At 41.9% G+C, this 26,606-nt stretch overlaps 2 long non-coding RNA genes across 2 annotated transcripts in view; one reads left to right on the top strand and one right to left on the bottom strand.

Moving 5' to 3' along the window:
- Window positions 1-26,606, top strand: part of LOC147359396 (uncharacterized) — a 414,201-nt gene that overhangs the window by 346,497 nt on the left and 41,098 nt on the right. The gene's annotated exons all lie outside the window — the stretch shown is intronic.
- Window positions 15,791-17,180, bottom strand: LOC147359397 (uncharacterized). The gene is made up of 2 exons (XR_015140776.1): window positions 16,706-17,180; window positions 15,791-16,151 (listed from the first exon to the last, which is right to left on the bottom strand). It is a non-coding gene; the product is annotated as an uncharacterized LOC147359397 (long non-coding RNA).

The raw sequence follows: 26,606 nt of genomic DNA, 5'->3' as shown, positions 1-26,606 counted from the left end.
CACCCTGACTACAGGGTCCCTTAACCCTGTCTGTTTGCATATGTGCTCAGTCATGTCCTACCCTTTGCAACCCCATGGACTGTAGCCTGCCAGGCTCCTCTGTCTGTGGGATTTCCCAGGCAAGAATACTGGAATGGGTTGCCACCTCCTTCTCTAGGGGATCTTTCCGAACCAGGGATTGAACCCACATCTCCTGCACTGGCAGGCAAATTCTTTACCACTGAGCCACTGGGAATCCTTGTCTGTATTGCTGCAAACAATTCCTTCACTAGAAAGGCTTCCTCAAAAATCCCAGGCTATAACACCATCTGTCTAAGTTCAGGACCTTGACTGAAACATCTAATATACAAACATCTTTACTGTAAGATAGTTGGGCTTCCAAAGTAGATGCCTCCCATTTTCATTTCCGAGATTTTTTTAATGTGACAGTATCTTACATTTATCAGCTTAAAATATGGTCTTTATATTTTTAATAGTATATTTATAGACAGCTGCAATTTTGCTTCCAGTTTTGATCCTGGCCAAAATGAAATGAATGTCTTAAGGAAGATCATTACAGTTCAATCTCTGAAGGCCTGATTTCCTTTAGCAATATTTTTTCACTAATAAATATTTCCTTATACAAACGAAGTACCTGTTTAACTCACAATTGTTAGATATGTGCATTTAGCATTTCATATTGCATTCAGCCAGATAAAAAGAAGCTCAAAAATTCAGATTTTCAGGAAAGGGGACAAGTGGAAGGACAGAACAGAAAATAAGCCAATTATATTGTAAACTTTCATGAACTGGTCATTGTATAGTCCGAATTTCTGGTTATCATGTCAGGGCTGAACTCATCTCTTGTTTGCAAATCCACTCTTCACAGTGTCCAGGTTTTCAGGACTTCCTTCCTCCCAGAATTCTTGTCCTCCCCACGTGCCTCAGCAGCACCCAGGAGCTCTGCGTCCGATCCTTGTGGCTGATTCATGCCCTGGGACTGGCCCTTCCTCACTGCTCCTTCTCTCACGCTCCACATCATCATCCAGCTTAATCAAATGCAACCTCCTCGTGAACTCATTCCTGATTCTCTCAACAGAAGACTTTTTTCTCTTTCTTCTGAACCCCCAAAGTGCTTCACGGTTCCTCTCTTCTGACCCCCATTATGTTCGAGCTTTCTTTATAGGGCTAGTAGTTAAGTTAAATTCTTATGTGAATATTTACTAGGTAAATGACCTTGTGCAAGTTACACAATTTTTTTTTGTGCCTCAGTTTCCTCATCTGAAAAAAAAATCAAGCATAATAATTGTGACTAACATGGTACTTATAAAGATGTAAAGTATGCATGACATCAGTGCCTGCACATTGAAAATGTTCAATAAAGGCCAGCTATCGTTTTTTGTCATGGATTATCTTACCTTTTAACCATAGGTTCCTTACTGGGAAGACCCTACATATATGTATCTTCATCTTCTCCATAGTTCGGTGCATGGCTCTGAGTAGGTGCTCAGTAAACTTTAATGAAGCCGGCAAGATCCTACATCCTGGTAAAACCAAGAATAGATGTCAGGCCAAAACGCAGTGAATATCAAGGATGAAACGGTACTCTCTTCACTTCTTCATGTGCATTCCCCTCATTTCACTGTAACCTGCTTCAGTACCACCTGTGCTACTGGGATTGCCATCAGGTCACCAGAGATGTCTTACCTGCTGGGTTCAAGCACTGCTGTACTGGCACTGGCTGCTTCGTTTCTCTGGAATCTCTCTTCTCTTTTACGTTGCCTGCACCACACTCCACGGCTTCTTCAATTAATCTCACCGACTTTTCCTCTTCTGGACCTTTTGTGGGGTTTCTTTCTCTCCATGACTCTCACGTTGCATACTCAAGGGTTTAATGTAAGATTCCTATTTCTTTTTATTCAACATATTATTTCTGGGAATCACTACTACCCTCATGATTTTCACTACTCTGTATATGCCATACGCCAAGGATGTCCCTATTTATACAATATAAACATCTCCCCTGCATTTCAGACTCAAAAATCCAGCTGAGCACTAGACAGCTGATCCTGGATTCTCCATAGATACCTCAAATTCCATAGCATATGCCAAAAATAGCACATGACCCTCTTCCCCACTACACAGCTCTTCCTTCTGTGTATTTTCATCTCTGTTGGCAGAACCACCATTTACTCTGACCCTGGGAGTTAAGCATGACCATGTAAGTGTGTATATCTGTGTGTGTGTGTGCTCAGTCCCTCGGCTGTGTCCAGCTCTATGGAATGCTATGGACTGTAGCCTGCCAGGCTCCTCTGTCCATGGGATTTCTCAGGCAAGAATACTTGGGTGGGTTGCCATTTCCTTCTCCAGGAGATCCTCCCGATCCAGGGTTTGAACCCTAGTCTCTTACATCTCCTGTATTTGGCAGGTGGATTCTTTACCACTGAGCCACCTGGTGACCCTACCTCCCATTCAAATCCCATATCATATTAATCATTAAGTTCTGCTGATTTCATGAGCTAAATATCAGTTCGATTCATCCTCAAACAGATAGCATTATCTTAGGTTAGGTATCACATCTTACCTGGCTATCTACATGACTATTCTAACATTCCATCTCCCTTGAATCCTTTTTCCTTACAGCTGTAAGAATGATCACCTGTGAAGCACATGCTTAAACTTTAAAACTCTGCCTGGTGGTACACGAACAGCTCCCCATTGCCTACAGGTGAAGGTGGTATTTAATGTGGCATTTGTTTCCTTGCTTTGGTCCTGGTTACCTCTCCAGCCTCATTCTCTGTACTCCCCGCCACACTTTATGCTTCACAACACAGTAGCCTTCATCTTCTTTTCACATAGCATACAACTTCCCGTCTCTCTGCCTTCACTTGCACCATCCCTTCTGCCTGAAACAACTCCCATTTGTTTTGGCTAACTCCTCCTTCAAGACTCTGTTCAGGCGCCATCTCCTACAGGAAAGCTTAGTGGAGCTGTGGGTGAGCTGGGAGGAAGATGCAAAGCTAAGGCACTGGATGGACCCTGGAAAGGGGACCTTTTCATCCCATCAGCAGCGGCCAGGTGCATCTGTTTCCTAGGATGGCCAGATAAATTCCCACTAACTTAGCAGCTTAAACCACACATGGGTATTATCTTACAGGTCTGTAGGTTGGAAGGTAAATATTTCTTCAGCTGTCAGCTGAGGGCTGTTCACAGGTTCCAGAAGCCTTTCCTTGGCTTATGACCCTGCTCCTACATCATCAAAGCCAGCAACTGTGGGGCACTTCCCTCTCACGCTTCTAATCTCTCCTCTGCTGCTTCCAGTTAATCTTTCTGGCCTGGTCTTCTCTGCTTTCTTCTTCTGATTTTAAGAGCTCATATAGTTAGACCAGCCCACCTAGATAGTCTGGGGCTTCTCAGGTGGCTCAGTGGTAAAGAGTCTGCCAATGCAGGAGATGCAGGTTTGATCCCTGGGTCGGGAAGATCTCCTGGAGAGGGAAACAGCAACCCACTCCAGTATTGTTACCTGAGAAATCCAATGGACAGAGGAGCCTGGTGGGCTACAGTCCATGCGCTTGCAAAAGAGCTGGTAGCAACTAAACAACAACAACCTAGATAGTCTAGGAAAATTTCTCCCTCTTGAAGTCATTAACCTCAATTATCTCTGTAAGTCCCTTTGCCATGGAAAGTAACATATTTGCAGGCTCTAGGAGGCAGTTATTCTGCCTACCATACCAAGGTTGAGACAGGCAGTAAAAGCCTGAGATAATCTGATTTGAATTCTATGTTCACAGAATTCATAATTGATCATTTATTTTCCTTTGTATTATTTTGTTATGTAGATTTCCAACTTTAGATTCACATTTTGAATCTAAGGCATGTAGGCAGGGACTCAGCTCTGTCTGGTTCATTTTCTGTTGTTTTTAGTCACTAAATTGTGTCTGACTCTCTGCAACCCCATGAACTATAGCCTGCTAAGCTCCTTTGTCCATGGGATTTTCCAGGCAAGAATACTGGAGTGGGTTGCTATTTCCTTCTCCAGGGGATTTTCCAGACCCAGGGATCGAACCAGCATCTCCTGCATTGACAGGCAGATTCTTTACTGCTGTGCCACCAGAGAAGCCCCTGGTTCATTTGGTAAGTACTTAAAGAAATGTTAAGTGTGCATAACTTCTCAGGGTATTTACTTGGAGGTCTTGTGCAGGAAGGTATTCACAGGTGTGCCAGTTATGGAAAAATGCCAGGAAAGCCAGTTTGGAAGATGACTGCAAATCAATAGATGGAATTCTATTATTAAAAATTTACAACATTCGCTAAAGATTCAATAAGGTTAAATAAACTTCAGAAAAAACTTATTACATGAGGAACAATCACAACAGAAAGCAATAAAGAATTTTTTAAGCAAATTAGAACTATTAAAAGACATATTATTATAGAAGAAAAGTTTATTTAAAAATTGCCATCCAATAGGATTTTGTATTTCTTTCCTATAAAAATTGTTAAAGCAGAAAGAGTTGAATTTATTGGTGCTTATGAAGTATTTGCTAGGACAATATTTATTTAATGAATTAATTCCTTCTTTTAAGAAATCATTATGATTCGCTAAATATAATACTTCTACCTTTAAGGGATTTTACAAACAATGTACTTTAATTTCCTGCCCTCTAGTGACAAAAATAATGTATTCATGCCTTTATATGGAACAAATTCTGTTAGTATCAGGAAATAAAGTTGCATAAGAGGGTTTGGGAACAAAAAATAGAAAGTTTGGCTATCATGATTAATGTACAATAACCATTTTAGTTTGGCAAAAATTTTTATTCAGAGTCAAATACATGACTTTAAACTGTGAAGCAAATATCAATGTGTTGTTTCTAGCTATCCCTTGGCCTATATCTTTATAATTAGAAGGTATATACCATGGGCAGAGGAGCCTGGCAGGCTACAGTCCACAGGGTTGCAGAGTTGGACACGATGGCATCGACCTAGCATGCACACGTGCACTATAGAGAACTCGGTATCAACCAGAAAATTTACAATTTCAAAATGTTTAATCTTAAATAGCAGAAATGAAGGAAATTTACTGATTGTAAAAATTCTCCCAGGGCTTCTCTGGTGGCTCAATGGATAAGAATGCCTGCCAATGCAGGAGACATGGGTTCGATCCTTGGATCAGGAAGATCCCACATGCCACGGAGCAACTAATCCAGCGTGTCACAAGTACTGAGCCTGTGCTCTAGAGCCTGGGAACCACAACGAAGAAGCCCACGTGCCACAACTGCAGAAGCCTAGAGCCCATGCTCCACAACAAGGAAAGCCTCTGCAATGAGAAACCCACATACTGCAACAAGAGTAGTCCCTGCTCGCTGCAACTAGAGAAAAGTCCGTGCAGCAACACAGACCCAGCACAGCCAAAAATAAATAAATTTCAAAAATAAAGTCAAAAACTAAAAATTTCTCCCAATATTGTTTTTAAGTCCAGGCAATAATCAGTTCGATAATCAGGCTGGGAGTTAAAGCCTGAGATAACAAATAATCAAACTGGCTGACTATTATGATAAGACTAAACGAGAGAGAGTTACTAGATTTGATTAAGTGTGACATTAGAATTTTTGGTATTCTAATTACAGACTGCATTATTGCTTTCACTGTCCAAACATTTTGGTGTTCCTGGGGTACAGGAATGTACCTGGCACTTGTGCAATTATCATCAACAAATGCACTGAGTGTCTACTCTGTGCTAGACTGTCTCAGTTGCTCAATGACGGAGTTAAAAGAAGAAGGAGCTCATTCCACATGCCACACTCCCAGACTTTGATGGAGCTCTGGGCTCCTGCAACCCAGATGGTGACTCTGTGTTCTGATGTAGTATAGACTAGGTCACTGCCTCTCATCTGTGGTGATCTTCTAAACTCTATTTCCCTACCTTGTGGGGCACATGGGATAGGAGAGGACAGGAATATGTTTCGTTGGGGCTGGAGGGCCTTGCTGAAAATGTGAGCTCCAGGGCCAGCTATTTCTGTAGCCACCCATCATTGTCAGTCACAGTGCGGTTCCAGTGCCTCTCTTTACCAAGCACGGCCAGAAGGCCCCTTGGAAGTGTGTGAGCTCTTCATTGGCTTTCCAGGTGACTGTCCCTGCGTGAACAGTAGGGTAGAGTAGGATAAAAGGTGAAAGAGTTAGTCACTCAGTTGTGTCCAACTCTTTGTGACCCCATGGACTGTAGCCCACCAGGCTCCTCTGTCCATGGGATTCTCCAGGCAAGAATACTGGAATGGGTTGCCATTTCCTTCTCCAGGGGATCTTCTTGACCCAGGGATTGAACCCAGGTCTCCTGTAATGCAGGCAGATTCTTTGGTGTTTGAGCCACTGGGGGAGGGGCGACTCAGATGGTAAAGAGCAGGATGACATCCTCCCCAAATGTGATAGGTTGCGGACTGGCACACTCTATGCTGGGCCCTCACTCACTGCACGTTTCCTGTGGACCTTACTCTACTCCTTAACAGCAGCCTCATCAGGTGGGTGTTAACATCCCCACTTACAGACAGGTAACTGATAGAGAGAGGCTATACCTATAGTCATGCTCAGAACCCATGTCTGGACCATTATTTATGGATTTAGTTGACTTAAAAGACAATGGCAGATGGTGTTAGTGAAAAGGGTAAGTAATAGTTTGGCATCTTTATAAATGCTAACTTTTAATCTTTAATATAGATTTTATCTCAGTTTTCAAGTGAGGAAACGGAAGTTAAATTGTCCAAGGCCACACAGCTAATACATGGAAAAGCCTGGAACTGAACCCAGATTGACCTGACTTCCCTCTGCCAGAGATCAAGTGGTGTATGTGTGAGTGTGTGGGGTTCCTCACCATCCAAAGGCCAATTTTCATGCCCAATTCAACAATCAATCATGGCCCTCTTGTTCTGGAACTGGGATCTTCTCCTTGGACTCTTCTCCTGGCACTTTCCGGGCAGCCCCTATACAGCTTCGGAGCTTTGCAATGAGCCATGACTGTTCCTCACCTTCTGCCTCTCCACTCAGATTCAGACTGGATTGAAGGACAATTTGGTCTCCTGTAATGGACCTCGTGGGGCTTCCCTGGTGGCTCAGTGGTAAAGAATCCACCTGCCAATGCAGGAGACACAGGTTCAATCCCTGGGTTGGGAAGATCCCCTGGAGAAGGAAATGACAACCCACTCCATGGACAGAAGAATCCCACGGACAGAAGAGCCCGGCAGGCGACAGTCCATGGGGTTGCAAAGAGCTGGACGTGACTGAGCAACTAAGCAACAACGGACCTCATGACCAGAATAGGACAGTGACAAGAGCATCTGCTTCAAAAAATGAAAAAACAGACCTCACTTAAAAGGCACATTGGGGCATGTTAGAGAGAACATTCAAGGAAAGAGAAAAGGAGAGAAAGAGGCCACAGACAGCTGTTCTTAAACCTCTTCAATACTGCCACGGGAGCCAGAAACAAGAGAAGCGGGGGCTTCTGCTGTCTGGAACTCACTGGGGCTTTTACTGCCAAGAATGAAACATCTGCAAATTTCTTGATTTTTTTTTCTTTCTTAATGACAGTTTGGTCTCTTGAAAGCCAGAAGAAGCAATGAGAGGAGCTGCTCCTCCTTATAGAATTCCAATAAGAAATCTTGTAAGTAGGTGATCTTATGGACTGTAAATGCATCTCAAATGCTGCCTCCTTGGCATGAAGACCATGGGGCTCAGTTAGGGTGGAAGGAGGGAAGGCATTTACTTTTGGAGCTTAGACATTTTGCCAGGCTGGGGTGGCTTGTGACACAGTCACTCTGAGGACAGGACCACTAGTAAACGGTGGAGAGATGCTAAATGAGAGGTGAGATAATGGCCAAGATGCCCTTAACCTATGTATTAATAATATATTGGGCTGGCCAAAAAGTTCATTTGGGTTTTTCCATAGGATAATAAGGAAAATCCTGAACGAACTTTCTTGCCAACCCAATATAATAATATTAATACTGAAACAAAGCAACTCTACTGGAAGGGACAGACATATGTCCATCAGATCTTAAGTCTAACGCCCTAACCACTCAGCCAGAGGAAGAGATGGTAGGATGGCATCATTGACTCAATGGACATAAACTTGAGCAAACTCTGGGAGATAGTGAAGGATAAGGAAGCCTGGTGTGCTGCAGTCCATGGGGTCACAGAGAATTGGACACAACTGAGTGACTGAATAACACCAACAAAACAAAGAGGAGAAAACTTCACTGTATCTTCTTTCTTCCTAGTCTACCAAAAAGGTTCTATTACCTGGACCTAGAATCCTGCTGCTGTTGGAACAATGGCCCAGGTATGTCATGATCTGGCTTAACTGTTGTGAGCCATCCGGGAAATTATCCACCATTTATTTCCACAAGAGGATACATTCTGAGTTCCAGTTAGTCAACTTTCCAATGCATTTTTGGGAAGGCAATCAGGTTTTAAATTGGGAATGGCCTGAAGCGCCTCATTAGCATTCCTGTGTGCCAATGCATGTAATCCTATTGAGAATGTGCTTTAAGAACTCATTCAGCAAAAATCAGAAATTCATATATACTAAAGAAAGTAATGATCTTTATCACATTGTAAGGGTACAGGGAAGATGTACTGGTTGGGGCAGGTATTTCTGTATTAATAGTTAAAGGAGACTAACTCAAGGCAAAATAAGCTGAAAGACCAATTATAATTTCAGAATACTGAATGGCATGTCTATTTTAGTTAAGAGTTTCCGTATGTAGCTGTAGGATAGTTCTGCACTTTTGGAAAGTCCTCAATTTTTTTCTTCGTAAGCTTAACATACATCAGTCTCTCTCTCTCTCCCCCTTCACCCACTGGCACCCATTCCTGTATGTTTTGGCTTAGCCTTTCCCATAGTACATAGCTGTGACTGTGAAAATTATGTGCAGTGGTTTAAAAAATTTGCAAGGAGACATATAATGTTAAATGTTAAGTTGTATTCCATTTACAATGTTGCATTTCCAAGCATAATATGATACAAAAATACTGATTACTAATTTCTAAATCATAGTTCTTTTTATCATCTACCTTATATTCTATGCATTTTTATTCTTTTTCATCTGACATCTGCTGGTAATCTGTTTGTCAATTAAATTTGACGTCTCTTGAGAGTCCCTTAGGCTGAAAGGAGATCCAACCAGTCCATCCTAAAGGAAATCAGTCCTGAATATTCATTGGAAGGACTGATGCTGAAGCTGAAACTCCAATATTTTGGCCACCTGATGTGAAGAGCTGACTCATTTGAAAAGACCCTGATGCTGGGAAAGATTGAGGGCAGGAGGAGAAGGGGACGACAGAGGATGAGATGGCTGGATGGCATCACTGACTCAATGGACATGGGTTTGGGTGGACTCTGGGAGTTGGTGATGGACAGGGAGGCCTGGCGTGCTGCGATTCATGGGGTCACAAAGAGTTGGACACGACTGAGCAACTGAACTGAACTGAATACTTCCTTTAGTGTTGTCTATTGAGGGATTTTGCTTTTTTCAAATAAAAATGTAGTCCTCCCAGGCCTTTTCATTTAGATAACACTGTTCTTCATTTGATGACTTCCCAAGTGGCGCAGAGGTAAAGAATTCGCTTGCCAATGCAGATGCAAGAGACCTGGGTTTGATCCCTGGGTCAGGAGGATCTGGAGTAGGAGACAGAAACCCACCCCAGAATTCTTGCCTGGGAAATTCCATGGACAGAGGAGCCTGGCGGGCTACAGCAGTCCATGGGGTCACAAAGAGTTGGACATGACCAAGCACACACGCATTGCACGCACTTCATTCTATTGAGAGAACAAAGGCCTTCTTCCTAAGTGCTTCTGAGAAGATAGCGTTATACACACTGATTTTTGTTTTTAAGATGATATCCTAGGAAACTGCCTGCCAAGCAAAGTCAAGACAGTGGGGGTCAAGGTCTATGGTGTGGTCGTGGCAACTGTGTGAGACCTGCAGGACACAATTCACCCAGGACACCTTAAGTCTTCCTCTTACACTCTCTTCATTGGCCAATTCATCCTCAGAAAGTGACTGCAAATTTTCTGTCTGCAGGAAGAGAGAAAAGTCTAACCTGTAAGGAATGTGCAATTATTTATAACTGACTTTTAGCTGTTTGTTTTTGTTTGACTTCCATATACTCTCATGATAAGAGGTGAGTGATCAAAGCTCCATCTTCCTCCCCTCATCACTCCCCATCGCTTGCATTATCACTTGCACCTCCTTCTCCTCCCCCATCCATGGAAAAACTGTCTTCCACAAAACCGGTCCCTGGTGCCAAAAAGGTTGGGGATCGCTTATCCATTCTCATCGTTCTTTTTCCTGTCTAGTGTCTCCATGTCAGTTTTTGCAGACTTCTACTAGGGCATTTAATGACATTGTATTATAACTTGTTTTTATTCAAATATAGTTTGGTATGCACCCTTTCTCCTAGCTAGAATGTAAGCTTCTAAAATGCAGAAACCATAATTTTTTTTTTCATTTTTATATCATGGAGCTTCATTCACTATATGTCTTAACTGAGAAAAATAAGAAAAGATGAACTATTTTCCAGGTAAAACTATCATTGCTTCACTGCTACCTATTCATTGCAGTATAGGTTTTGTCAGAGAAGCAAGATGATACCAGGGTTCTAAGAGAGGAATGAAACAGAATATACAACATTTGATTGCATGAATGAGGGGAGAACATAATCTTTCTTATTCAGATAACCAGGTGCTATGCAGGAAGGACAAATCCAGCAGGACCCCTCTACCCACCCACCCAGCCACCTGAAGTGGCTGTCTTCAGCTGTGGCTGGGGTGGGCTGGCAGCCTGGATGAGAGGAGGATTCTGAAATGAAAAGTGGGAAGACAACCAAGGGAGACCTTATCAACCTTAGTCCTGTTCTGCTTTAAGTCTTTTTTTCTTTTTTTGGTCAAGTTTTATATTAGGGTAAATTTCGTTGGAAAGATAGTGCTAAGTCGTGTCTGACTCTTGAAATCCTATGGACTGTAGTCCCCCAGACTCCTCTGTCCATGGGTTTCTCCAGGCAAGAGTACTGGAGTGGGTTGCCATTTCCTTCTCCAGGGGAACTTCTGGACCCAGGAATTGAACCCAGGTCTCCCGCATTGCATACAGATGCTTCACCAATCGAGCCACAAGGGAAGCCCTTGGTTGGAAAACCATAGAAGATGACACCTGCTCTATATCCCTGTATGTGTTCAAATAAAGACACTGAAGCTGGGAAGCAAGATGGCAGGACAGATGGCCAACTTTGGATGGCTGCGAGGGGGTGGGATGGGCTGCCTTCCTCCACCTCCTGTTTCTCCTGGAAAGTTTATGCATTTGTCACGGTGTGAAAAGGTGGGAAAACAATGTCAGGGAGGATGCTTGAATATATAATTTGAAGGCAAAAATGTCATGACACTACGTAAAGCAGCGAATGCCAAAGGCCACTTCCTTCAAGTACAAGAAGATGCTGACTTGGATCGTATTCTGATATGGATATTCTTACTGCGTCTTAGTTGTGAATTTGAAGTCCTGGGGTCCCGGGTGTGTCTAGCATGTGACTGGGTGGTCAGCAGGGGTGGGGAGTGAGAGGTGCAGGCAGGACATACTGAAATTGCCAACTGTCTTTAAGCCGGGAGGAGAACCAGCCTCCAGGGTCTAGGCTCTGTCCCCACGGAGTTTGTGCTCTGGGGGATTCCATCAAGAGGTGCATGGAGATGGGAGTGGTATTCCCTTGGATTTTAACCTGTAGAATCCCAGTGGGATATGATTGGAGAACCAGGTGCGGGAGAGTAGGGGACTCTGGGGCCACAGAGCAGAAATCCTCCACTGCAGTCCACAGGGCTCAGCAGTTTAACCCCTGAGGGATGCTAAGTGGTGGCAGAGGCCCATGACCCATCATCAGCTCCTTCATCTTTAGATATTGATGGGATGGAGTTGAGTGATTCTATAGCCCCATCAAAATGATGAGCATCTAGTACCGTAAAGCATGTATATCTGCGGAGATTTTTTTTTAAGCCCAATATTTTGCTTCTTGCTACAGGAACCAGTTTAGAAAGCAGCCCTGTGCCTTCAGACTTTAGTGATCTGGGAGGAAAGCACATGGAGCCACATGTTTTGCTCCTAGATTGTAAGGGAAAAGCATTCCTGAGTCAAAGGAGCAGCGTGTGCTTCACTGAGGGCAGAGGGTGTGAATTTCATCATCCCTCAAAACCTGCTATGGGGCTTAACTGGATATTGCTTTCTGGATAGAATGCCATCAGAAGAGAAGCAAATCCCTCATGAATAAATTCATTCTCTTGTGAACCTAACTGCAAAGGTAGTATGGCATTCATTTAATAAAGGCAGACTTCAGCAGTCCAGAGTTGTATCAATCTGCTGTTAGCTCCTTCAGAAAACTGTTTCAAGTCTTATTAAATTATTAGATATGTGCTCTTCTTACCCCTGAGCAAAGAAAACACCTGGAAGTGTGGCTGGGATGTCTAGGACTAGGGCATATATTATGCAAATGTGAAAACGAGACCCGTTAGCAAATGCCACAATCTTGGGACAGAGACCCAAGAATTATTCATCTCTCTGATTTTTCGCTACCAGGGTCTTAAAAATAAATCACAGCTTGAAATCCTTCATCATTAGAAGATCATTCCTAAGTTTTACTGTTCATGAGGTTCTCAAGGCAAGAATACTAAAGTGGTTTATTGTTCCCATCCCCAGTGGACCACAATTTAGAAAAGATAGGAATCAGGGATCAAATAGCCAACATCCATTGGATCATAGAGAAAGCAAGGGAATTCCAGAAAGGCATCTACTTCTGCTTCTCTGATTATATCAAAGCCTTTGACTGTGTGGGTTACAACAAACTGTGGAAAATTCTTCAAGAGATGGGAATACCACACCACCTTTCCTGCCTCCTGAGAAACCTGTATGTAGGTCAAGAAGCAACAATTAGAACTAGACATGGAACAACAGACTGTTCCAAATTGGGAAAGAAGTACGTCAAGGCTGTATAATATTACCCTGTTTATTTAACTTATATGCAAAGTACCTCATGTGAAATGACAAAGTGGATGAACTCCTGGAATCAAGATTTCCAGGAGAAATACCAACAACCTCAGATATGCAGATGATACCACTCTAATGGCAGAAAGCAAAGAGGTACTAACGAGCCTCTTAATGAGGGTGAAAGAGGAAAGTGAAAAGGCTGGCTTAAAACTCAACATTCAAAAAACTAAGATCATGGCATCCAATCCCATCACTTCATGGCAAATAGATGGAGAAACAATGGGAACAGTTACAGAGTTTATTTTCTTGGCTCCAAAATCACTGCAGATGGTGGCTGCAGCCATGAAAATAAAAGATGCTTGCTCCTTGGAAGAAAAGCTATGAATAACCAAGACAGCACATTGAAAAGCAGAAACATCACTTTGCCAACAAAGGTCTGTAGAGTCAAAGCTATAGTTTTTCCAGTAGTCATATATGGATGTGAGAGTTGGACCATAAGAAAAGCTGAGTGCCCATGAATTGATGCTTTTTTTTTCTTTTTTAAATTTTATTTTATTTTTAAACTTTACATAATTGTATTAGTTTTGCCAAATGGCAGCGCGTCAGTCTCATAATCTGAATTGATGCTTTTGAACTGTGGTGCTGGAGAAGACTCTTGAGAGTCCCTTGGACTGCAAGATCAAATCACTCAAATCCTAAAGGAAGTCAGTCCTGGATATTCATTGGAAGGACTGATGCTGAAGCTGAAACTCCAATACTTTGACCAACTGATGCGAAGAGCCAACTCATTGGAAAAGACTCTGATGCTGGGAAAGATTGAGGGCAGGAGGAGAAGGGGATGACAGAGGATGAGATGGTTGGATGGCATCACTGACTCAATGGATGTGAGTTTGAGCAAACTCCAGGAGATGGTGAAGGACTGGGAAGCCTGGCGTGTGCAGTCCATGGGGTCACAAAGAGTGGGACATGACTGAGTGATTGAACAACAACAACAAACCCCAACATTATCTGCAGGTGCTATGGAAGGGCTTCTCCTAGTAGAAGCAGGGCCGCCATATAGCACAACTCCAAGGCAGCACTCCGGAAAAGGCAATGGCAACCCATTCCAGTACACTTGCCTGGAGAATCCCATGGATGGAGGAGCCTGGTGGGCTACAGTCCATGGGGTCGCTAAGAGTCGGACACGACTGAGCAACTTCACTTTCACTCTTCACTTTCACGCATTAGAGAAGGAAATGGCAACCCACTCCAGTATTCTTGCCTGGAGAATCCCAGGGACAGAGGAGCCTGTTGGGCTGCCGTCTATGGGGTCGCACAGAGTCGGACATGACTGACTCGACTTAGCAGCAGCAGCAGCAGCAAGGCAGCATTCAGTTTGCTACAGTATAAGAGATGGAATGTTTTTTGCTATTTCCTGGAAATCTAGTTGTCACAATGACTCCTCCTATTCAATCCCATCTATTTTCTTTCAGTATGGATATAATACACCCAAATCCACTCTGATAACAAACTAAGAAAATTAAATCACAATGAAAACTTACAGAAAATGTGGGAGAAAAGAACTCAAAGAAACTAAAAGTTATCTCTAACCTAGGTCTATGGTTTCAGAGATGAGAAAACAAAGGTCACACAAACATCCATTAAATACCTATAATACTCCACTATGGGCTTCCCAGGTGGGGCAATGGTAAAGAATCCACCTACCAATGCAGGAGACGTGAGTTTGATCCCTGGGTCAGGAAAATCCCTTAGAGTAAGAAATGGCAACCCACTCCAGTGTTCTTTCCTGGAAAATTCCATGGACAAAGGGAGCCTGGTGGGCTACAGTCTATGGGGTCGCAGAGTTGAACACAATTTTAATAGCTGCATAGTGGCCTATCCTATTAAATAGATATAATAATTAATGAATTACATCTTAAAGAAACTTAAAACTTTTGAAAATTTTGTTGTTACGACAATTCCTCAGACTACTATTCATTGAAGAGTTGACACAGTGCTATTTGTATATGTGATGGACCAGAAGTTCAATAATATATCAGCAATGGAATTTTAGAACCGCACTTTTAAGGTATCAGTAGTCAGTAACACATAAAGCATGCATAATGTTTTAAGTAGATATTTTATTTAAGAATTACCCTCCTTAAGTGTTCAGTCTGAGGCAGGTCCTATGCTAAGAGATCAGTGCATAGCGTCTCATGTAATCCTTATACTTGTCCTAGGACTTAGGTTGGATAATTACAAGATATCTAATAGATAATGTGGGTTTGGCTCCAGACCTCAGCAAGAAAGTGAATATTGAAATAAAATGAGTCATAGGAATTTCTGTTTTCCCAGGCATAGGGTATCGTGTGCGTCAGTATTAAGTCTAAAAACACAACATACATACATTAAAATACTTAATTGCTAAACAATGTAACCATCATTCGAGCCTTCACCCAGTCATAATCTTTTTGCAATGGTAACATGAAAGATCACTGATCTCTTTAAAAATAATAACAATGAAAAAGTTGGAAATATTGTAAGAATCACCAAAGTGTGGGACTTCCCTGGTGGTCCAGTGGCTAAGAATCCACCTGCCAATGCAGGGGACATGGGTTCGATCCCTAGTCCTGGAGGATTCCACATGCTGCAGAGGAAGCAAACCTATAAGCCGTAACTACTGAGCCCATGTGCGTAGAGCCCATACTCTGCAAAAACAGAAGCCACCGCAATGAGAAGCACGTGCATTACAGTGAAGAGTAGCCCCACTCACTGCAACTAGAGAAAGCCCACGCCGCAATGAAGCCCCAGTGCAGCCAAAATAAACAAATAAATAAAACTTTAATAATAAAATAAAGAATTACCAAAGTGTTACACAGAGAGAAAAAGAGAAAATGAGATTAGAAAAATGGTGCTTATGGACTTTCTCAATGCAGGGTTGCCACAAACTCTCAATTTGCCAAAAATACAGTATTTGCAAAAACACAAATTGAAGTGAAATAAAATGAGATACACCTGTACTCCCAATTAGCCAGATGAGGAAACCAAAGTGACAGCGACCAAAAGACTTGCCCCAGGTACACAGGTAGTGAGAAGCATGTTCAGGAACCAACTCAAGTCCTCTAACATCAGGGCCATTGTCATGTTGCCACTTCTTGCCTTGAAGATAATAAAGCAGAGTTCCTAGCAAGAAAAAAATGTAAACACAGGACAATGAAAACAGGGTCGGGGGACAAAGTTTATGAGGCCCCTTTTTCTTTTCTCATTGTATTTTCAAGAAAATATGGATATTATATTAAGAAATTAATGGTTTAGATGTTTTGAGTTCACTTAAATTCGTATGACTGTTATTTATTAAAATACTAATAACCCATTGGGTATCCCAGGTGGGTCAGTGGTAAAGAATCCTCCTGTCAATGAAGGAGACACAGGAGACATGGATTCAATCCCTGGGTCAGGAAGATGCCCTGGAATAAGAAACAGCAACCCACTCCAGTATTTCTTGTCTAGAAAATTCCATGGACAGAGAAGCCTAGCGGGTTACTACAGTCCATGAAATCGCGAAGAGTAAGAAATGACTGAGCATGCATACACTCATACAATAATCCATTAAATTTAAATAATCAAAAACATAATAAACATAATACACCTAAACATTAAAAATGTAAATTTCAATATCAACCCTGCCTCCCCCCAGATAAAGGCAAACCATTATATTTGTCCTATAGTGGACTTACTGGGTGAAGAAGTGTTGGTTCATATACTTGGGAATTTCCTGGATGAAATCTGAACTGGTCACTGGCCACAGAGGTCAAGGAGAGACAGAAGAGAGAGACAGACCATGCTCCGTTTGAGAGGCTCCATCAAGAGGCTCCATTGAGAGGCAGCAGGTGGGATAAGGCAGAAAACTTAAAAGTCTCGCCTCCAAGGGGCTGTGCAATGAATAGATCTCCACATCTGTCCACCAAATCTTAAAAGCTTATAGAGAGGCCTCATTGGGGTTCAGACACCTACTCAGTTTGGTAGGTCTCAACAACGTGTCACTCTCTGAAGGCGAGTCCCTGAAACCATCTCCTACCCGGAGCACTGGGCAGAAGGTCACTCCAACAACAGAGGAGAGTGTGGTCCCTCCCACTGCCCGTGTGTAGCTCGTCGGGGGAGGGCGGGGTCAGCCCACCATCCTGTGCCCTGGATGACCTCCTCCAATGAGGATAGAGGTACAGCTTAATATTTTTAATATTTGTTGCCAAATTTTCCTTCAAAAAGTTTCTATTTTCCTTCTAATTTTTCTTGCTGACACTCTTGTCGAATTGGGAGTAGGTCTTTTTCTTAGTTCCTCAAAAATAATTCCTTAGGAGTACCTCTTTAAAATTTTTGTTTTAATTCTGTGCCCATTTGATAGTGGAAATTGATCCTCCTTGTTGTTTGAATTTGAATTTCTTGACTAATTATGAGGTTTGACTTTTCTTGTTGTATGTACTGGTGTTTGTTCCTGTGTAAACTTCCTATTCTTTGACTTTGCTAAATTTTTTTACTGGGGTGTTTTATATATTTTTGTCCTTGTTGTAAGAGTTTTTCCTAAATGTATTGAGGATAATAGCGTTCAGTTTGACATACATATTGCAATCTCCTCCTACAACTCCAAGTTTGTTGTTTGCGTTTTATTTTTATTTATAGTGTTTTGTTTCTATATATGCTTTATAGTTTTAAGGGTCAAGTGAACGCTTCTTGAAAGTTATTTCCTTTCATGAATTCTGCTTTTGCATGCAGAGCTGATTTTTGGTGGCTCTATTTTTCAAGCCTTCAGTGTGTTAATTTACATAATTACCTGGGGCAGATGCTGTTTGGGAGAACCTTATCTCATTAAAATGACCTGTTGGTTTTCTTTCTGAGGTTCCTGTGTCTGCCCTTTATAGTGAGGTACACTTTTATTTTTCTTACAAATGCCCCAATCCGCTCTTAATCCCAGAAACACCAGTTAGTGGAGCAATGAGCAATTACTTTTTTGCTGAAGATTGCTGCCTCGAAGTCATTTTCAGATTATTAAGAAATGAGGGAATTAGTTGAACAGGCTGGACCTCTTTTGGTGAAGATTAGAGAGAGAATGTACACAATTTCTGAAAGGCGATCTTGCCTGAGAGAAATGATAATGCCTGAAATAAAAGGCTGCCCTCGCATCTCCTGTGGGCCCTCAGCGCATTTTAATCCTAATTAAAGAAGAAGTCCAAGAGAGAGTTTCCAGAAGGAGCTGATTATAACCACAGCTCCATATGGAACTCATCAAGGGTTACCACCGCAGCTGTGGCGCATTAGCACATGAGACGCACACTGGAAATGTCTCCATGCAAAGCATCCACTGAAAAATGGTTCGTTAAACTTGGCTGTGTGGGAGTCCTCTGGTGTTCTTAGTACCACAGGGACAAGTTGTGTTCTACCAGGAGGCCCCCTGATTCCTTTAAGCGTTGTTATGCATTTTTGTGCGTTGATATTGCATGAAACCTTTTGGATTGCTAGAATGCCCTGGTTGTGTGCCTGATAGAGGGCATGGTACTCAGTTTTAGATCTTTGTCTTGGGGCAGTGGGCTTGGATTGTTATCCATGAAGGGAAGTTGGAAAACAGAAATGCAGTGGCTTCTGGGCCTCATATTGCCGGGGGCTGGTGAAGTGCATAATGAGATCAGACAGTCACTGGAGATGAGCATGCATGTGTGCATGCTCAGTCACTTCAGTTGTGTCCAACTCTTTGTGACATTATGGACTGTAGCCCACCAGGCTCCTCTGTCCATGGGATTCTCTAGGCAAGAATACTGGAATGGGTAGCTATTGCCTTTTCCAGGGGATCTTCTTAACCAGGGGACTGAACCTGTGTTTGCCTGCATCTCCTGCCTTGTTGATGGATTCTTTACCCACTGAGCCACCAAGGAAGTCCATAAATATCATCAAATCACCCTGGAACAATTTGGTGGGCTTCTGCCACTCACAATAGAGAGACTAGAGATCCACTTGTTATTTCAAAACTGGAATAAGGTTTTGGCATTGCCTTGGCAGCAAAACATAGGTGTTTTAATGGTTAAGATTTTTTTTTTCTTCTCTTATCACTCTAACTGGGACATTATTTTGCACCAGTAGTAACTCAAGCGAACAAAGACCAGTACAAAACGGACAGGAGAGAAAAAGCACATGTCACTGAGAAGTAAAGATCATCTCACATCTCATTTTAGCTAATATTTCCTTTTCCCACCTTCTCACCAATCAAACTCTTAAAGGCTAAGCAGTAGTGTTAGTCTCAACTCCAAGGTGAAGTTGAGGGCAGAAGAAGCATGAGATTACCAACATCCTAACACCCTCCTTCTCTCCTAGCCACTCAGAGTGCTGGTAGATTCAAAGGGAGATGGGGAGAGAGGACACCCATGGGCAGTGGCCAGGACAAGGAGACCAGAGTGGGTGCTGACACCCTTTCTGGGTCTTGAGGGAGGATATGCTTTTTATTCTTCTCTGGGGCTTTGGGTTCTAAGCACAATTGTGAATTTGGTACCTGGAGACATACTGAGGGGGTTTACTCTGGTTAGACAGGGCCCAGTGTCATGGATGACCCCTTTCTCTAGGCCAACAGCTTGCCACTCATCATTCTTGGATAAGAAGGGTTGTATGAAACCTCCCAAGTACAAGGTGACGTTATATATGAGTTGGGACAGTCCCAAGGCAAGTAAGGATGCATTGCCACACTGGGTTTACAGAGTCAAGGCAGGCTGGCAGACATTTGAGAATGGAGGGGATACTCCAGACCCCAAAATAGTTGTGCCTGTGGCCTACATTGCTATGTAATGCCACCAACTTTCCAAAACATGAAAGGCTGAGCTTGTGAGATAAGCAATTCAGAGGCCTTATGTTAATCAACAGGGAAAAGATGATGTTTTATTTTAGTTATGTGTGGTGAGGCATACCTTTTCTCAACCAGGTGTCAAACAGCTAAGTTAACTGCAGAGATTCTAGTCAAAATATCTTCTGATCTTGAGAATGAAGGGCTAACAGGCTTGGGCATAAGCTTTTAGGGCATAACTTCTGAGAAACCTACTCATGAATTTAAAACAAAATATCAATAGGTGTTTTATAAATTTATTTCCAACGGATATTATACTTTTAAAACTTCATATAAGTCTTAAGTAGGTTTTCATAATTCAGAAGAGGAACTGCGAATAATCATATCAAAGATATAACAGTCTTTTAAGATGTTTTGTTTTAAGGACCTACTTTATAGCACAGGGGATATCTGCTCACTGTTATGTGGCAGCCTGGATGGGAGGGGAGTTGGGGGAGAATGGATACATGTATATGTATGATGAGGCCCTTCACTGTTCACCTGAAACTATCACAACATTGTTAATTGGCTATACCCCAGTACAAAATAAAAAGTTTAAAAATAAAAACAACAAAAAATAAATAAAATAACAAGCTATAGCTACACATACTGGGCTTCCCTGGTGGCTCAGATGGTAAAGAATCTGCCCACAAAGCTGGAGACCCAGGTTCAATCTCTGGGTCGAAAAGATCTCCTGGAGAAGGAAATGGCTACCCACTCCAGTATTCTTGCCTGGAGAATTCCATGGACAGAGGAGCCTGGCAGGCCCCCAGTCCATGGAGGTCACAAAGAGTCAGAAAGGACTAAGTGACTAATGCTTTCACTTTCATACATATTGTTAAAGAATTTTCAAAGCCATACTGTTAAATTGAAAAATAAATGGAAGGATAATACATAAAAAAGAAATCTTGTTTTAAATTCATTTGAATAAATGTAAGAAGAAAAATCATTGTAATTTATTATTTACTGTAAGGAATTAGCTTTCACAATCATGGAAGCCAAGAAGACCTACAGTTATCTGCCAGCCAGAGACCCAGAAGAGCCAGTGCTGTACTTCAGTCTGAAGTTCTGAGTCTGAGGTCTGAGAACTGGGGGAGCCGATGATGTAAGCCCTAGTCCAAGGGCAGGAGAAGATAAGTCCCAGCTAAGCCGTGAGGCACAGAATAGGGTCAGGTTCTTTCTTCCTTCATCTTTTCTTCTATCTCAGCCATGAATGGATTGGATGATTTTGTACCCACATCAGGGAGAGAATCTGCTTCACAGGGTCCATGGATTCAAGTGCCAATGTCTCCAAAAACTCCCTCCCAGACATCCCCAGAAATGATCTGGGGGTGATCTCGGTACCTCGTGACCAGGTGAGTAGACACAAAATTAACCATCATAACCATGTTTGTGATAAAAGTTCTTAGAAGTATTTTATTCTTTGGATTATAGGAGCAGCATATTTCAAATGCGAGGATACAGGAGAACAGAATCTTTCACATCGCTGTTGTTGCTGTTTAGTTGCCGAGTCACGTCTGACTCTTCGCGATCCCGTGGACTTTAAGCCCACCAGGCTCACTTGTTCACGGGATTTTCCAGGCAACAATACTGGAGTGGGTTGCCACTTCCTCCTCCAGGGGATCTTCCTGACCCAGGGATTGAACCTGAGTCTCTTTCATTGGCAGGTGGATTCTTTACCACTGATTCACCTAGGAAGCCCATCTTTCACATTAGAGGTACTAAAAACTTCATTTGTGCAGATCCAAGTTACATACCATATAATTAGAGGAAGTTGAGTTTTTGCCAGTGTAAATTATTTTCTGTTTTAATAAGGACCTTGTGATGGAATTGACTAGCATCATGGAAAGTAACATTTGTTGAAAGTCATGACTTTATAATGCAACTATTTATAATGCACTATTATAAACATCATCAGTATTACTGTTGTGAACTTGACCAGTTGCTTTCTCAAAAAAAAAAAAAAGGAAAGGTCTGCAGTTTAGTTAACTGTATTTGTTATACAAATAAAAACACCCGCCAACCCCCAAACTAATGGCTGAGCAAAATAGATGCTTCTGCTCCAGTAAAAGTCCAGTGTGTATGTTCATCATGGTTAACTTTCCTTGAGCTGTGATTTGGGGATAAAGGCTCCTTCAGTCTTTAGGCCTCAACATCCCCTATGGTCTTAAGTCTTTCTCTCCTTGTTGAAGGAGGAAAAGGCAACCGAGAAGGCTCATCTGCTTCTGTTCAAAATATTCAAAATGGCCTAGCCTAGTTGATGCTGGTGCACATCCATGGACAAGGTCTTACCAGAGTCACACCTCCTCTGTGAGCACCTGCACAGAGCCACCTGCACCCCACTCTTCACTTTCGGAAGGAGAGCCTGGATCATATAGACCCTTGCCTCTCGGTTGCTGCCTGACTCCAACGGATTGGTCAACACTTTATCGTTGCTGTTGTTGTTCAGTTGCTCAGTCATGTCCAACTCTTTGCGACCCCGGGGACTACAGCTGCCAGGCTCCTCTGTCCATGGGATTTTCCAGGCAAGAGTACTGGAGTGGATTGAGCATTTGTCATAGAGTGTAACTTCTGTCCTAGAGTCAGGGTAGAGCATGGTGTCAGTGAGTAATTGTCCTCCTGAGGAAGATTTATGAACACATTGCCTGGGAAGAATAAGCTTAATTTAAAAAATAAAAACAAACTAAATACTCTTCGATAAGAATTCTAATCTAAAAGATGATAAGGGCTATGGATTTCATTTTATTTTTGAGACAGAGAGGTTGTTTTGTTTCATACTTTTATTCTTGGCTTTACATCAGGTGATTATTTATCCATCATGGATAAATATAAATCTATCAAGGTATTTATCCATCATAAATATTTCATTTAGATATATGCAACTTAAGGAATTAGTAATAATAGTGAGGTACTGTGTGTAAAGAATTAACATTTTTATTTATGAATAATGCTAATAATTTAAATTATACTTGCAAAATTAGATTATTCATTTTTCTGTGTGTTGAGTACATCACTTAAAAAAAATGTCTGTGTTGGCCTAATGCCATTTATATACACCTTAGTAATATCTAGCCTGTATTTTTCAAAGTAGTAGATTTCAAAATTTTCTGGCAATATGATGGTTTTGCACTCAAAATTTTTTATTTTGGTACCAGACTCCTACTGCCATAGGTTAAGTGGTCACACTCTTTTGAAATCAGAGGAGGAAAGTTAGTCTACCAGTCACTGAAAAGGGGAATTAGAAAGGCATGTTGAATAAATTAAATACTTCAACATTTTTAATAACCTCCACATAGTTGCCATGTTTATAATTCAGGGCAGGAAATATTTCAGAGCTATCCATTGATTAAAAATTATTCTGATCATTTAGCATTATATTCATAAAACCACACACACATGGATAGTACCTGAAGTAACAACAAATGCAATATCTGGGTGACACCTAAACACCATGTAAGTAGAGAATTTAGAACACAAATGAAGCTCTAAGATATTCACAGTCTCACTTCTGGGTGGATTTCCCTTTGAGTGTCTTTGGACTCTTTGGCTTCTCAGAACATTTTAGTGGCCATAGTCTCTAGTTTTCAATATTAAAACTTGTATTCTTTCAACTCTTAATTAGGATCTTAAAGAAATGGAAAAAATAAAAACTATCAAGAGTTTTTTTTCCTTATGGTAATAGAACTATTTAATACATAAAATTCTAGAAGGAAAAAACAATAACATAAATGTGGTTTGGAAATTTTTTTGCCACGTTTGGGGCAGTGATGTTTTGCATTCTAGGGAAGTAATGCATATTTCATTCTTCACTGTTTGAAAAACCTATCCTGACTAAGGTAGGTTTCTTAATTCAGAAATTTGAGACCCTCAGAGTGTGTCTTTGGCTCACATAGTCAGTCACACTCTTGAAGATTATGGAAGAAACTCTAAAGACAGGAAGTAAAGATGCCTTAAAAGAGGTTAACCTCCTGACGAAATTTTGTGAACAGTTGTGAAACCAAGGGTCATCATCTGTCAGCTATTAATACATGATGAATTGTCACCTGCTTTTGCTGATCAAGCTACCTTTGTTTTTCAGAAACTTGTATGTCCTCTGTGCATCATGTAGTCTTACTATTTAAACATAAATAGTAAGATGTTTGCCCCAATTGTTTTTTCAGAAACTTGGACTCAGCTGTGTCCAGTTTGAGCTGGTTGAGACTGGCTAGGACAACGGACCCTCCCACTGGGCATGTGGCAGTGTCCTCTCTGTGACCTTTGACGTCAGAGGGCCAGGAGCTCCACCCTCAAAACATGGCAACACCACAAGTTCTGGGCATGCAGGCCTGGTTATGTCTGCACAGAACGATGATGATCACAGCTTTTCCTTATTCCCACTTACCTTTCCCCAGGCTCCACACACATTACAGCTCCATCCCATAATTATCCCTAGCCCCTCGCTTTCGGAGAGGTGGGTTTGGGATCAGTTCTCCCATCTCCTCTCTTGGCTGCAGTGTGAATAAAGTCTTTGCTGCCAACCTCAGTGTCTTAGCCCTTGGCTTGCTGCACATTGGGTAAGTGAACCTGGTTTGGTAACACTTATAAAATACAGATTCTGTTGGTGTCAGATGCATAACAACTACACCACATATCAGATGATAATGTTCACTTTATATAACTTCATAACATCTTTGAAATTTTTACAAACCTGATTGTTTTCTAACTAGGAAGGGATGCCTGTATGCTCAGTCTCTCAGTCGTGTTCCACTCTTTGCAACCCATGGACTTTAGCCAATCAGACTCTTCTCTCTATGGGATTTCCCAGGTAAGAATACCAGAGGGTGTTGCCATTTATTCCTCCAGGAGATCTTCCTGACCCAGGGATTGAACCCTGTCTCCTAATGCCTCCTGCACTGGCAGGCAGATTACCACAGAGCCCCCTGGGGAGCCTAACCAGGAAGGAATAGAGACTTTCATTCAGGAGTGAGGGTGGGATAAAGCAGCCTTCAAAAGCCCCAGGAAGAGCTGACACAAATATAGGCAGGTTTAGGTTTGGAAGTATTGGTGTTCTAGAGCTGTAATGGGGGTTGCAGGAAGAGCTAAGTGAGGAGAGGGTATGCCTGGAAGAGTCGGCACCCTGAGGAGCTCTAGACTGTGCCCATGGAGACTTCATTCCCATCAGTGGTCTTTCTAGTTGTATTTTAATGCAAGATGTTGAGTGGCCGTGGCTTTCCAGCTGCACTGTTGTGCTTCAAGATGGCAGGGCAGTATAACGAATAGTGGTAGTCCGTTTGTCTCTGTAGGCAAAACCCCTTCCAGCAATGAGGAATGAGTGAAACTTTCAACAAATGGCCTCACGTATAAAAGGGGACTATGAATGTATGATATAGATGATACAAAGCGGTTGGAGAGTAAGATCATACAAAATAAGTCATCTATATTTTGAAGCCTAGTTGTTATTTAATAGCAAGAGGATATGGAGAAGGCAATGGCAACCCACTCCAGTACTCTTACCTGGGAAAATCCCATGGACAGAGGAGCCTGGTAGGCTGCAGTCCATGGGGTCGCTAACAGTCGGACATGACTGGGCAACTTCACTTTCACTTTTCACTTTCATGCATTAGAGGAGGAAATGCCAACCCACTCCAGTGTTCTTGCCTGGAGAATCCCAAGGATGGGGGAGCCTGGTGGGCTGCCATCTATGGGGTCTCACAGAGTCGGACACGACTGAAGCAACTTAGCAGCAGCAGCAGCAGCAGCAGAGAGTAAAATCAGTGAAAACTGGCATAACTGAGAAAGGCATTATAGTTTATAGTGAGACTCTTGGCCCCAAGTCTTGCAGGACAGGTAGGATTTACATAGCTGAAAAGAGAGGGTCCTGGCTAGACCTGCAGATCCAGAAACAACAGGAGAAAAGTCAAAAAACTGATAACAGGCATGATAATTTACATGCAGTATTTAAAATAATAATACTTAAACCCACAGCAGTGCATGTTCAACCATGCATATCTGGAGTTAGAAGTGACCCCTTAGGTGCCAGGTTGCAACCTCTGAGTCAGGGGTGGAATCAGGCTGCAGTTTTGTTTGTTCTTTGCTCATACATATGACTATCAACAAGGTCGAATTTGGGCACAAATGGGGAAACCAATAGTAACAACTACTTTAGAGAAAACTATAAAGAAGAATTTTAGATTCTTTGAAATTTGGAAAGGTGACCTCCATCAAGTATATTTAATTATTTAGCATCAAAATTCAAGAATATATGAACACAAACCATTCTGTGTTGCCTCAATATTTTGGCGATTCCATAAACCATAAAACCTTTCCCTTGAAGCATGAGATAGATAAAGTGTAATTTCTTTAAAATATCCAAATTCCCTCAGTAGGTTGTGAGTGTCTTTAGAGGAGGTCCTGTCTAATTCCTCGAAAGCATTAGCATATAGAAACTCTTCAATAAATGTGTTTGGTGATGAATAGATTCATAATAGGTTTAAAATTTGATAAATGAATAATCAGATTTGAATTGAGGGGCTTGGAAAGAAGTCCTTGGTTAGAAATGATAATGTTGATGAATAGTAGATATTTTTTAAGGGGAGCATACTTGGTAACTTTGAGCATCAAGTAGAACACAAGGAAGATACAGAAAATATCAGAATGAGTCAATGGGGGAAGTTTGAAGAATAATTCTGATCAAGGTAAGGGATAGATAAAGTGACAGACCTGGATGAATTTTAGAAAGGAAGAAAAAAGTCAGATGGAGTTAAGGGATAGAGATCATAAGATGTATGGGAATGATGAAA

The sequence above is a fragment of the Bos grunniens genome, chromosome 14, assembly GCF_055505025.1.
Source record: "Bos grunniens cultivar Pamir isolate PY7600 chromosome 14, Bosgru_T2T1.0, whole genome shotgun sequence".
Taxonomy (NCBI): domain Eukaryota; kingdom Metazoa; phylum Chordata; class Mammalia; order Artiodactyla; family Bovidae; genus Bos; species Bos grunniens.
The sequence above is the reverse complement of the archived record's forward strand: the minus strand, read 5'-3'. Positions and strand labels throughout refer to the sequence as shown.